The sequence below is a fragment of the Peromyscus californicus genome, unplaced genomic scaffold (assembly GCF_007827085.1).
Source record: "Peromyscus californicus insignis strain IS unplaced genomic scaffold, ASM782708v3 Scaffold_22__1_contigs__length_63687245, whole genome shotgun sequence".
NCBI classification, from domain to species: Eukaryota; Metazoa; Chordata; class Mammalia; order Rodentia; family Cricetidae; genus Peromyscus; species Peromyscus californicus.
The window spans coordinates 15,513,717-15,528,138 of NW_026294525.1; the positions used below are offsets into that span (position 1 = coordinate 15,513,717).

General features: G+C 45.4%; 1 long non-coding RNA gene across 1 annotated transcript; it reads right to left on the reverse strand.

The window, feature by feature from the left end:
• Positions 1-387: 387 nt before the first annotated feature.
• On the reverse strand, positions 388-14,176 carry LOC128118777 (uncharacterized). The gene is made up of 3 exons (XR_008221313.1): positions 14,077-14,176; positions 5,502-5,599; positions 388-1,237 (listed from the first exon to the last, which is right to left on the reverse strand). It is a non-coding gene; the product is annotated as an uncharacterized LOC128118777 (long non-coding RNA).
• Between the last annotated feature and the right edge of the window lie 246 nt (positions 14,177-14,422).

The following is a 14,422-nucleotide window of genomic DNA, read 5'->3' on the forward strand; positions in this document are numbered from 1 at the left end:
TGGGGACCATTTTCTTTCAAACCACCACACTTGCCAAACAGTTCTTTCTATATTTTAGGTCAGCCAGGGTTGTATCCAGGAAGTGTTTGTCTGTCACAAGCTCATCACGATTCAAAAGAGAGCCAGAAGTCTCTTCCTTAGAAGAAGGAGCTACTCCCAAGACTATTTGCACTGACTTAGCCAAGGACAGACTTTCATAAACACCCTAATAGTTTCCCTCACCACCACCACCACCAGCTGCCAATAATAGGTTTCTCTGACAACACAGTAAACCAGATCAAGCCAAATTGAAAAAGTATAACAAACAGCAGGTTTATTTGAGCAAAGTAACTCCTAGGCGGGTTCTCTAGTTCCAGAGATCAAGGCCAGAGAGGCCCAAAGGCCAAACCAAAGCAGGGAGATTATATAGGTTGTAGGGGAGGGGTGATGGCATGCACGCCACAGACTGGGTTTGTGCCCAAGTATGGTCAAAAGCTAAATGCTGAGGAAGGGACTTGGGCTGCTGGCGGCAACAGGAGAGGAAGTTGCAATCCTGTCCAAGAATGCAGAACTGGGCTTTTTGGTGCCTTTTCTTTGTTGGAGAGTCTCTGAGAGGGTGGGGTTTGGAGAGAGAGACAGGGATGGGGCTTTCCAGATCAAGCAGGAGTGAGCTGGAGGTTCCAACCAAACACACCCTTTGCCTACAATCCTCTCCTCCATTCCTTCATTTCCTCCTTTGTCCTGCTGGAGATTGAACCTAGTGCTTCATGTGTGCTAGGCCCACAACCTACCACCAAGCTGCACTCCCAGGCAGTCTTCTTGAGCATCTTAAGATCAATCTCATTTAGTGAAGGCTCTTCAAGAGTGATTCATTCCCTATGCCTTCTCTCTTGATTCTACCTGTGGATCATGTATCTATTTCATCACTGTGAATACAGAGTGACAGTCTCATCAGATTACCTACACCCTCTGCTTCTGCCCTGTGACCATTTCTAGAAAGATGGTCCCTCTTAAGAGGAAGATATTAGAGGAACATTAGAGACATTTGTTCCTTGCTAAAATCAATCTGCCCTAATGCTCTTTGATTTTGGAATTTCCCTTCTATTTCATGTGATCATGACGTTGAATGTCAATCATAAAGCCTTGCATCCTCTTCACCAAGATGTGAGCTGTGCTGGTCAGTCTTCCCCAAGATCCATGCACCATTGGAGCTCAGGGCCACAGTTCCAGTGTAGCCAGGCTGGGTCACATCCAGAGCCTGAGATGGAAGTGGAAAGATTGCTGATGCTCTCTCCCATCATAGGACCCCAGCCCACAGGGGTTCAACATTGAGCTCTCCCAGTGGCCTTCTGCAGAAAGAGCCTGCCTGGGAAAGAAACATACAGAAAGTCTCTGGACTGTGAGGGTGGTGAGAAGTGGTACCACCAGGTTATTTCAGTCAAGCCTGCCCCTTTCTCATAGGTGCCAAGAGGTTGCATCTAAGTGTCCAGTTGCCAATGTTTGCACCTGGGAGAGTCTAATAAACAGATTAGAGAGAATCTTTTCCTCTCCCGGTGATTCACATATCTCTGCATTTTTGGTCAGGGCTCTCTCCATTTCATAGAATCCTGTAGGATTTGGGAGCTGGCACTGTGTATCTGTTCATTCCAAGACAAAACCAAGACGACCTGTTTGTTAAAGACTGGATCGAAAGATTTCAAGCGTTTTCTTACACATCCCTGGTCAGTTTCACTTTGGCCATTTTCCTGAGGCTCCAGGACTGTAGTGTGCTTATTTCTATCTTTTGCATTCTCCCAGACTGCCCCTCCCTCTGTGTGTGTGCTCGCGTGTGCGTGTGTGTGTGCGTGCGTGCGTACGTGTGTGTGTGTGTGCGTGTGTATGTGTGTATGTGTGTTTGTGTTGGTGTTCCCATCGCCAAAATTCTGTGACATTTTGTGTTTCACGATTCAGAGTATGTGAGATTTTTAGGAAGGCCACATAGACCATAAACCCCTCCAGGGCAGGATGGTGGCATAGTTAGTGTTAGTTTGCCTAGCACCCAGGGTTCCACACCCAGCACCACACAGACCATAAAGCCCTCTAGGGAAGGGCTGTGGCACAGATTAGCGTTAGTTTGCCTGGCACCCAGGGTTCCATACCCAGCACCACACAGAAAGCCACCAACAGAAGCAGGGAAGCCTCTAGAAGCTTGCTGTGGTAAAATGTGGTACGGAATTGTCTTATGATACGTGTTCTGGATAGTTTTTCTTTGTCAACTTGATACAAGCTAGAGTGATCTAGGAAGAGGAACCTCCATCAGACTGGCTTGTAGGCAAGTCTGTGGGACATTTTCTTGATTCATGGCTGATGTGGGTGAGCCCAGCCCACAGTGGGTGGTGCCATCCCCTAGGCAGCTGGTCCTGGGTTGTATAAGAAAGCAAGGTGGGCGGCTGGAGAAATGGCTCAGTGGTTAAGAGCGTTGGCTGCTCTTCCAGAGGTCCTGAGTTCAATTCCCAGCATCCACATGGTGGCTCACAACCATCTGTTATGGGATCTGATTCCCTCTTCCGGTATACATGAAGACAGGTCACTCATATACATAAAATAAATAAATATTAAAAAAGAAAGAAAGAAAGAAAGGTAAGCAAATCAGGAGGAGCAAGCCAGGAGACAGTGCTCCTCCATGGCTTTTGCTGCTCTTCCTGCCTCAAGTTCCTGCTTTGAGTTTTTGCCCTGACTCCCTTCATGGTGGACTGTGACAGGGATGTGTTGTCAATCAAGTAAGCCCTTTCCTCTGAAAGTTGCTTTTAGTTGTGGTGTTTATCACAATAGCAGAAATTTAAGGAAGACAGTATGAATGCTAACAGTGGGGGAATTAAAGGTGGACCAGCCTCAGGTTCTTTTAGATCAAGGTTTACGACTACAAGAATCCTGAATTATTCTTGTGGATTTTCAGGCCTTAGAATTGGGGTCAGGTTTGGTGTCCCTGTCCTCTCCCTGCTTTGGGGAAAATGCTCTTTCTGCATCACAGTCTCTCGATGGGGAGAAAACTTTTTTCTCAGCCATAAAGAATGAAGTTATGTGGTTCGCCTGAAAATGGATGCGACTGGAAATAATCAGATTAAGTGAATTAAGTCACAGAGAAACAAATGTCATATGTTTTCTCTTGTTTGCAGATCTTACATTTTATATAGATCTATAAAATCATATATGCACATATATATAAATAAAAGTAAAATTGTCTAGGGCAACAAAGGGGACTAACAAGAGGGAGGGGGCTGTGTAAAGGGTGAAGAGTGGGGAGTGGGGTGGGAAAAATATGCTCAAAACACATTATATACTTGCAGGAAAATGGCCTGAATGTAGCCCCGGAGTAATGAAATAAGAGTTCTGTTCCGAAGATGGATTCCAAAAACCAAAGGGTGTTGGGGCGGATTAATTAGAAAATAATAGCAAAAAAGGGACAGAATGTCTAATTATCCTTGTGCTAAGAGGGACCTCTTTGCTGATGAGGCCACAGGGGAAATCAAGCCCCTACATAGGTTCATCTGAAGTTCAGTGGCAGTATAGAAAGATACGAGGTACTTATACATACATCATGTACACACACACACACACACACACACACACACACACACACACGTAGAAAACTGTGACAATAAGCCAAATTGTCCATTTTTAACAATAGCTTCTGGTTAGAGAAAATTGGCATTTTTCTTTTGTTATTTGTTTCTTCATTAAAAAAAAATTATGTGAGGCTGGGCGTGGCAGCGCATGTCTTTAATCCCAGCACTCAGGAGGCAGAGGCAGGTGGACCTCTGTGTGTTCTAGGCCAGCCTAGAGTGAGTTCCAGGATAGCTAGGGCTACACAGAGAAACTCTGTCTCGAAAAACAAAACAAAACAAAAAAATTGTATGTGTATATATCTCTCTGCATGAGAGTGTAGTACTACCAGAGGTCAGAGGTGTTGTATCCTCTGGAGCTGGAGTTGTGGTGGCTGTAAGCAGCTGAATGTGGGTGATGGGAACCAAATATGGGTCCTCTGATAGAAAAGCACACCTTCCTTTCCTTCCTTCCTTTGTCTTTTTTTTTTTAGATTTATTTATTATGTATACAGTGTTCTGCCTGCATGTATGTCTGCAGGCCAGAAGAGGGCACCAGATCTCATTACAGACAGTTGTGAGTCACCATGTGGGTGCTGGGAATTGAACTCAGGACCTCTGGAAGAGCAGTCAGTGCTCTTAACCTCTGAGCCATCTCTCCAGCCCCTTTCTTTTTTCTTTTTTTCTTTCAACATCAGCATCACTCTGTATAGGTCTAGTTTTTCTGAAACCCATTATAAAGACCAGGCTGGCCTCAAACTCACAGATATCTGCTGAGGATGATTGACTGATAAATAAAACGCTGATTGGCCAGTAACCAGGCAGGAAGTATAGGTGGGACAAAGAGGGAGGAGAATTCTGGGGAGTGGAAGGCTGAGGCAGGGAGACACTGCCAACAGCCGTGATGAGAAGCAACATGTTAAGACACCGGTAAGTCACAAGCTACATAGCAACTTATAGATTAATAGAAATGGGTTAATTTAAGATATAAGAACAGCTAGCAAGAAGCCTGAGCCATTAGGCCATACAGTTTGTAAATAATATAAGTCTCTGTGTGTTTACTTGGGTCTGAGGGCCGCGGGAGCCGGGCAGGAACAGGATAACTTCAGCTACAGAGATCCACCTGCCTCTGCTTCCCGAGTGCTGGGATTAAAGCCGTAGGCCACCCTACTTAACCACAGTATACCTTCTTAACTGTTGAAACCTTTCTCTCTCTCTTTCTCTCAAAATGTTTCTCCTGGATTATCTAGGATTATGGGGGGGTGTCCTCAGTCTGTAGCCCTGGTTGGCTTGGAATTCAATATGTAGACCAGGCTGGCCTCAAACCCACAGTAATCCACCTGACTCTGCTTCTGTCTCTGTCTTTCAAGTGCTGGGATTAAAAGTACCACACCAGGCCAAAGTCATCTCCATGTTGGATTAATTGATGACAGGTATGGAGCCCAAAGCTGGCATACCCTAAACACATACTGGGCATACTTGCTGTGGAGATATACCCCCAACCCTGATGCTATCTTGTCTTACCCTTCCCCCCGCTTTTCTTTCTATAATTGAGGGTCTTTGTTTCTCTTTCTCTGCTCTGTGAGCGAGTTTCTAGATTATGTTAACTAAGGTGGAAAAACCCACCCTAAATGTAGATGGCGCCATTCCATGGGGTGGGGTCTGGTCTTAGCTACATTTTTTTTTTTTTTTTCGTTTTTCAAGACAGGGTTTCTCTGTGTAGTTTTGGTGCCTGTCCTGGATCTTGCTCTGTAGACCAGGCTGACCTCGAACTCACAGAGATCCGCCTGGCTCTGCCTCTCGAGTGCTGGGATTAAAGGCGTGCGCCACCACTGCCTGGCTTTAGTTACTTTTCTATTGCTGTGATAAAACACCATGACCAAGGTAACTTACAGAAGAAAGGTTTTTGGAGGGGTGGGGGGGTCGGGGGGTGGGGCTTACATTTCCAGAGGTCGGAGTCCATCGCCATCTCTGTGAGGAAGCAAGGCAGCAGGCACCAGACTTGGCCACAGGAACAGCTGACAGCTCACATCTGAAACCTCAAGCAAGAAACAGAGAAAGAGAAATCATAATTAGGAGAGTCTTTTGAAACCTCAAAGCCTGTCTTCAGCGACATCCTTCCCCCAGCAAGGCCACACTTCCTATTCCTCCCCCAAGCAGCTTTATGTACTGCTCGAAAGGCAGTGGAACCCAGTGGAACCTGGGAGAATGGAGCTAAAAACGAGGCAGACTAAAGTCTCGTGCAATAACCATCTTTATTCAGAGCATCAGACAGTTTATGCTCTGAGGGTTAAGAAGAGTCACAAGAGTAAAGTGTCCAATCACAAGTGCAGGCCACTTGTGGTGGACAAAAGCCACACACAGCAAAATCATGTTTGTCCATAGAGGTGTATAAACAAATAACAACAGCCAGTTCTAACGTACAGTCAGAAGTGAACTCACTCGTTTCCAGTACACCTGAGAGGGGGCACAAAAGCACATTCTAAGAACAATTCTGTGTTTTTGAAGAAACTGAGGTCACAAGACTCTTGTTTTGTTGGAGCTTTCTCACAAGCACTCAGAATCCTTCTTGCACAACGACAGCTCCATTCTTGGACCATGTTCTGACAAACTGCCAACCGTGAACCAAGTGTTCACATGCCTGGACTATGGGGGACATCCCATTCAAGCCACCCCAGGTCTGGACTGAATACGAAGGAGAAAGTGAACTGAGCACCAGCGTTCATCTCTCTCTGCTTCCTGACTGCAGGTGCAACGTGCCTAGTCATTGCCACGGTGACTCGTGTTATTGATGTTCCTGCCACAGTGACCTTCCTGCCAGAGCCTGTATCCTTGAACCGTGAGCCCAAATAAACCCTTACTTTCTTAAGTTACTTTTGTCGGTATTTTGTCAGAGAAATAACTCATACAATAGCATACAGGGACCCTCACTGGGGTAAATGAAGAACTTTCCATGCACCCAAGCAAGCGTGGAATATAAGATATTCCACATGCAATATTCACCTCTCAGTCTTTAGAGTACAGAACACGGAAAAAGGAAACACAGAATCAATGGAACAACGATTCATCCCCTACTTGACTACATTTTGAAGACTTAGTTTTGTAAAGTTCAAGACAATATAACCTGAAAGCTAAAATGAAGATACTTATCTCAAAGGAATGGGAGGGGCTAAGGGCATATAGCTTACGGGCAGAGCTCTTGCCTAGCATGTGCAAGGCCCCAGGTTCAATCCCCAGCACTGAATAAAAACCTGACAAAGCTCAGAGAAGTGAGGAAGGAGCAGGGAAATGGCAAAATCAATAACATGTTGGCCTTGCAAATCCGAGGACCCAACTTTGATCTACAGGCCACAGTTGGTGAGCATTTGCTTGGAATCCCAATGCTGGGAGGAGGGGTGGAGACAGGCTGATCCCTGGGGCTCTCTGGCCAGACAGTCAGGCTGCTCAGAGAGTTCCAGGCCTGTGGAGACCCTCTTATAAAATATAAGATTGAGTCTAGCCAGATGACTTAGCAGGTAAGGGTCCAGGTCACCAAGCCTGATGACCAAAGCTGATGACCTGAGTTCGATCCCTGGGACACACGTGGTGGAAGGGGGGAGCTCTTACAAGCTGTCCTCTGACCTCCATATGCAAGACATGCAAGTCACAGGATGCTTGTGCACACACACACACACACACACACACACACACACACACACACAGAGTTAATAAAAAGGAAGTAAGATGTTTTAAAACAAAAAACAGCTTAGGGGCTGGAGAGATGGCTCAGACAGGATCTGAAACTTTCTTACGGATTCCTTGGAGACCTGCACTCATGTGCACATACCTCTTCCTACACACACATATAATCATAATTAAAGAGAAAATAAATCATCCGGGTGATTATGATGCATGCCTTTAATCCCAGCACTCAGGAGGCAGAGGCAGGCAGATCTCTGAGTTCAAGGCCAGCCTGGTCTACAGAGTGAATTCCAGGACAGGGCTACACAGAGAGACCTTGTCTTGAAAAAGCAACAATACCAACAAAAACCAAAAACCAAACAAACAACACACACACACACACACACACACACACACACACACACACACACAGAGAGAGAGAGAGAGAGAGAGAGAGAGAGAGAGAGAGAGAGAGAGAGAGAGAGAGAGAGAGATAAATCTGTAAAGAAATGAGCTTAGCTGGGCTTAGTGGTGCATGGCATTAAGTGAGTTTAACTTGAACTCACTAAACTTAAAGCACATCTCTAACTCTCTGTGAGTTCGAGGCCAGCCTGGTCTACACAGTGAGTTCCAGGACATTCAGAACTACACAATGAGACCCTGTCTCAAAAACAAAACAAAGAACAAGCAAAAACTTAGTTTTTATTTTAATTACCTTAAACAGATTAATTTGTTTATTTATGTGTGTGTGTGTGTGTGTGTGTGTGTGTGTGTGTGTGTATGCCATGTGTGTGCAGTGCCCAAAGAATGCCAAAAGAAGGCATCAGATCCCCTGGGACTAGAGTTACAGGTGTTTGTGAGCCACCGAATATGGGTGCTGGGAACCAAATTCCGAATCCAGGTCCTCTGGCAGAGCAGGAAGGGTTGCTAATGGCTGAGCCATCAGAACTCTAGGCCCTTTAGTTTACTTTTTAAAATTAACTTATTCTTTGTTTCGAACTTCATTGCCCCCCCCCCAGGGTGGTTAGTTGCCCCTGATTCAGAGATGAGCTTCGTAAATAGAAGTAAATCCCAAAGAATCATGCAGAGCCCAACGTTTTACAAGGACTGTAAAATGCTATTTTAAGGCAAACTTTATGGAAACAATGCTAAGATCAGCTATTTTGGGACTCGGGAGATAATTTTCTATCTTAAAGGGGGCTGTCCTGTGACTAGAACAGCAGGCAGGAAGTTTGACTTACCAACACATTGTTTCAGCTCCAAATTGTTTCTACTTGTTCCCTAAAAATAATTCCCTAGCTCCACCTTCTTATCAAGATATCCCAGCCCCTCCCCCGCTTAACGCATTAAGCATCAGTGAGTTCAAAATAGCCACGGTTTGTGCCGTCAGCCCTATGACAGGTGACTTCTTTTTTTTTTTTTTTTTTTTTGCCAGGTGACTTCTTTTGACCTGGAAACTCAGGTGCTGGAGCTCTCTTGAGGTGACCCAGCTCCAGGAGACAGAAGTTCCAAGTCAGACATAAATGACTAATGGGGCAAAACTCTACTCACAAAGCCGAGTGTGATGGCTCAGGCCTGTCATAACATTCAGAAGGCTGAGGCAGGAGGATAGCTTCAAGTTCAAGACTAGCTTTGTTAGCCGAGTGTGGTGACAAACACCTTTAATCGCAGCACCAGTAGAGGCTGGTGGGTCTCTTGAGTTTGAGACCAGCCTCGTTTATAAAACCAAATGGGTTTCTGGTGAGCCAGGGTTACACAGTGAAACCCTGTCTCAACAACAAAAACAAACAAAACCCAAAACTAATACTACTTTTGTCTATATAGCAAGTTTGAGGTCTGTCTGAGTGACATAAGACCCTGTCTTTAAAAAAATAAAATAAAGTCTCCATACAGGCACGTCCATGAAGTATTACGTTGAATTCCGCCTGGGGACTAGGAAGAGAACGGTGCAATCTCCACCGGTGACTTCGATGGATTCCCTTGTAGGAAGGCCTGGAGCTGATGATGACGGGCTAATGTGGAGATTAAACCCAAGTGACGGCATAAGCTGTCAGTGTAGGGGACATCTTGAAGCTGAGAGCATACACATCCACACCGAGGGAAAAGGTAAGGGAATAAGGCCTGGTCTGAAGACTGTGTGTCTGTGGGATGTTGTACTAAACCACAACTAAAGGCTTTCTGCTGGGAAGGGTAGCCCCTGTCTGTAATTCCAGCACTCAGGAGGTAGAGGCATGAGGATCCTGAAGTTCAAGGCCATTTGGAGCCGTCTAGCAGATCAATCAATCGAGTCACTTAACCAACCAATCTATCAATGCCATCACTTTTAGATACACCCTTTCCATGTTCTGAAAACAGTCATTCAAACAGGTAGCTCAAACAAACCACAATGTTCATAAGAATCCAAAGCGCAAACAATCCAAATGTCCATTAAGAGATGAAGGATGAGCCTATGCTGGCATGTATGCCTGTAATCTCAGCCCTTGGGAAGAAAAGTCAAGAGTTTAAAGCCATCCTCAGTTACAGAGTGGGAATTTGAGGTCACCCTGAGCTAATCGTGACCTGTCTCAAACAAACATACCCTCCCCCAGAATTAATGGATAAGTAAAATGTGGTATATTCAAGCAATATAATACTTTTCAGCCATGATCAGAAGGAATAAAATCCTGCTACAAACCACACGATGAGCCTCAAAAACACTGCGCTAAGTGAACTGAGCTAGTAGCAAGAGTTGCCTAGGACAAGCCCATTAATGGGTAGCAAACTGGAATAGAAATTACTGCGGGCCAGGAAGTGGAAATGGAATGATGGTGTCCCATGGAATTTCTGTTAGAAATGATGAAAAATCAACTCTGGCGACAGGAGGCAGTGATGCTTTTACAACATTGTAAAAATAGTTCCGCTGAGTTGCGCACCCAAGATTTACCCCATTGATCCTGCTTAACTACCCCCTCAAGTCACTGAAATGACCACTTGTGAAGATTCCTTCACATCCTCGTTTACCCATGCCTGAGATCCATCCAATGGCCTCTTTGCAGCATTGGCTCCTTTTCTCTGCAGCCGGTCTTGGCTCCTCTGACATTGCCCTCTTCTGGCTTCCTTCTGCCCTTCTCAGGGTCCTCGCCGTCCCCTCCCTGTATTTACAGGTTGGGTTCTGTTTCTCCTCTAGAGCTCTGTGTGGTGATCTCAGGCTTTCCCCCCTCCCTGTGAATGCCACTTGAAGACTGAGGACTTCCAGATTCACAGCGCTCATCCTTGCCTTTCTCCTGAATGTCCGACTCATTGACCTAGCACCTCCATGGATGCTGCCAAGACTGGTTAATGGGCACCACAAACTTAAGAGGTCTAAAATACAACTTTCATCCAGCCTCCACCTTCCCCCTCATACATATGCTCTTACTTCATTTTACTTATCTTTGTTTATTTTTGTTTTGATTTTTTTTTGAGACAGTGTCTCACTGTAAATCATTGTGTAGCCCTTGAACTCCAGGCAATTCTCCTGCACCAGCCTCATAACTACCAGGATTACAAATGTGAGTTACCATGATTGGCTCTATTTTTTTTTTTTTAATTTTTATGAGTGTATGCCACATGTGTGCAGTGCATTCAGAGGCCAGAAGGGGGTGTTATGTTCCCTGAAGCCGGAGTTACAGGCAGTTTTGAGCTACCTGATGGGGGTGCTGGAAACTAAACATGGGTCCTCTGGAAAAGCAGAAAGCATTTTTTTCACTGCTGGGCCAACTTTCCAGTCACCTGGCTCTATTGATCCATCTTAATGCAGCTGCCCTTGGTACCTTTCAGAGCCTTTGGCTCAGGACCGCTGGGGATGCTAAAATCCGCAGGTGCTCAAGTCATTCAGAAGGTGGGCTACTAGCATCTAACTTATTTTTTTTTTTTTTAATGCAGAATGCTGTTTATTGAAGGAGGGAAGAAGACTTAAATACAGGCTTACAGCACAATGGGAGAACCCTGGAGGGCAGAAGTTCGCTATTGATGTTTTACAATCTTGCATCTAAGCTGTTAATGCCCATTATGCAGGATACACAGACAAGAAACTTCCCTTAAGCATTCAGGAGGGTGGAACCCGGAAGGGAATTAGCATAGGGAGGATATCAAGGTCAAGGTCAGCAAGCAAGGCAACAGTTACCCAAAACGGGGGCCAGGGTCTTACAGGTCCCCCTTTTACTAGAAAATGAGCTTCTGACTTAGGTTGTGTGGGACATCAGCAGGTCACCTTACCCGTCATGGAGATGCCTGCCCAGGCCACAGCATCTAACTTATATACACCCTATTTTATACTTTTGTTCATTTGCTTTTGTTGTTGTTTTTATTTTATTTATTTTTAGTTATTATTGTTATTGTTACATTTTTTGAGACAGGGTTTCTCTGTGTAACCCTGGCTGTCCTGGAACTTGTTCTGTAGACCAGGCTGGCCTTGAACTCACAGAGATCTGCCTGGCTCTGTCTCCTGAGTGCTGGGATTAAAGGCGCGTGTGCTGCCGCCGCCGCCACCACCACCTAGCGCTTGTTTGTTTTTTGAGACAGGGTCTTATGTAGTTCTGGCTGGCCTTGAACTTGCTGTGTAGCCAAGACTGGCCTTGAATCCCTCATCCTCCTGCCTCCGTCTTCTGAGTGTTGGGATTACAGACGTGTGCTGCTGTGCTTAGCTTCCTCTTACATATTCTAAATCATCTTTGGCACTAACAGAAGGGAGTTCTGTGGGTTTTTTTTTTTTTTCAAGACAGGATTTCTCTGTATAGCTTTGTGCCTTTCCTGGAACTCACTTTGTAGACCAGGCTGGCCTCGAACTCACAGAGATCTGCCTGCCTCTGCCTCTCGAGTGCTGGGATTAAAGGCGTGCGCCACCACCACTCGGCTGAGCTCTGCAGTTTTAATGTTTGTCTATATCATTCCATGTTGGCACCTTAACCCCCCAGATTACTTCTCATTTCACTATTGGCTATGGAATTCAAGGCCTTTCACACACAAGCATTTTGCCAGTGAGTTCCATTCCCAGCCTGTTTTTGGTTGTCTTTGCTCTTTTGCAGGGCCTGCCACCCAGCTCCCAAATAAATCACACATGGAGGCTTATTATTATGAATGATGGTTTTTGGCAGCTCTCTTACCCTGCGAGGAAAAGTCACGAAACACGACAGAATCCATTAACAAGAGCCTACCTTTTTTAAGGGCCAGCCTGCACATGCGCACACAGGCCCACGTGACTACTCCATGCATGTGCATAGATCACGTGGTCACGCAGCACGATTATGTGACCACGCAGCGCATGGGTTACATAGGACATATGACCGGGAAATGACTAGGCAGAGATGACTTAAGTGTCCTGCCGGGGCATGCGTGACCATGGGGGTATGGCTGGAATTCCTATCAATGAATGCCCGACCTTAGCTTAGCTTGTTTCTTGCCAGCTTTTCTTAACTTGCAATTATTCTGTCTACCTTTTGCCTCTGGGCTTTTTCTTTTTCTTACTTTTGTATATCTTGCTTTCACTCTTACTCCATGGCTAGCTGTGTGACTAGGTGGCTGGGTGGCTGGTCCCTAGCATCCTCCTCTCCTTGTTCTCTTGCTCTTTATTCTCTCCTCCCAGATTTCTCCTTCTATTTATCCTCTCTGTCTGCCAGCCTCACCCATTTCTCTCTCCTGCCTCACTATTGGCTGTTCAGCTCTTTATTAGCCCATCAGATGTTTTAGACAGACCCAGTAACACAGCTTCGCAAAGTTAAACAAATGCAACATAAACAAAGGTGACACCTTAAAATAATATTCTACAACACTAGCCCTTGCGTTTTTGAGACTAGAATTCACTGTGTAGCCTAGGCCACCCTTGAACTTGCCACTCTTCAGCCTTCCCCTGCTGAGCGCGGGCAATACAGGATTACGTCATCACACCTGACTTTGAAGACATGCACTAATGGCAATTGGAGATGAGGCAAGATAGACAAACAGGGAAAATCACGATGCTATGGGATGCAAAGCATAGGAAAGAAACCCTCATCCCGGGATCTGGCCTACTTTTCCTGTTGTTAGAGGGCAGGAAGCTTTAGACGTTACTGATAAAGCCCAAATTGCCTCATAGAGACAACATATGTTTTTCTAAAGACACCTCAAACAAAGACGTGAAAAATAATAAATCAACTGTGTTTACATTGGGCTCAAAATCAGACCTATAACCTCGAGTTTTTAGCACTCCCCTCTCACTCCTAAGTCTGGACAAGACCCTCATAAATCTGTCTTACAATTTTGTTTACAAAAGAACATTCTTTAACCTTTAAACCTTGTAAATTATATGCTCTGAGTGAAAAGACGTAGAAAGCACAAGATCATAGATTGAGCCGTTGTGTAGTTAAGGTGCGACTCTCCCATTCCCACAGTAAGCCTTGTTTCTCCCCTGAGTGTCTCTTTACATCAACTCTGTGCTTAAGATCTATGTTAAGGCCAGGCATGGTGGTACACAGCCTTAGTTCCAGAGGCAGGGAGATCTCTGTCCAGGTTAGGCTAAAGTGGAAGTCTTTGGGGAGATTTTTGTGGGTTCGATTTGGGAAAGGGTAAATTGGGACGGCATCATGCTAAGTTTTTTTCCTGGAGTAGGAGTTTTGGAGTTGATGTCTTCTTGGTCAAGTCCAACTTCCTGTCAGAGAATAGGAGGTAAAGATGGGGATCTCTGAGGTAGAGGAAAAGATTAAAGTTGAAGGACAGCTTTCCCTAATTGACATGCGGTTGATATGGATCAACAGGGAAAGGTTCCTTCCATACTGTCTCAGTCAGGGTTTCTATTGCTGTGAAGAGATACCATGACCTTGCCAATTCTTATAAAGGAAAAACATTTAATTGGGTGGCTTACAGTTTCAGAGGTTTAGTCCATTATCATCACAGTGGAATATGGTGGCATGCAGGCAGACATGGTGCTGGAGAAGGAGCTGAGAGTCCCACATCTTGATCTGCAGGCAACAGGAAATGGTCTGAGACACTGGGCGTGGCTTGAGCATATATGAGCCCTCAAAGCCCGGCCCCACAGTGACACACTTCCTTCAACAAGGCTGTACCTACTCCAGCAAAGCCACACCTCCCAATAATGCCATTCCCCATGAGCTTATGGGGGCCGATTACATTCAAACCACCACATACACGGTGGAAGAAGAGAACTGACTCCTGCAACTTAGCCTCTGATCTCCACAAGTGCTTACACA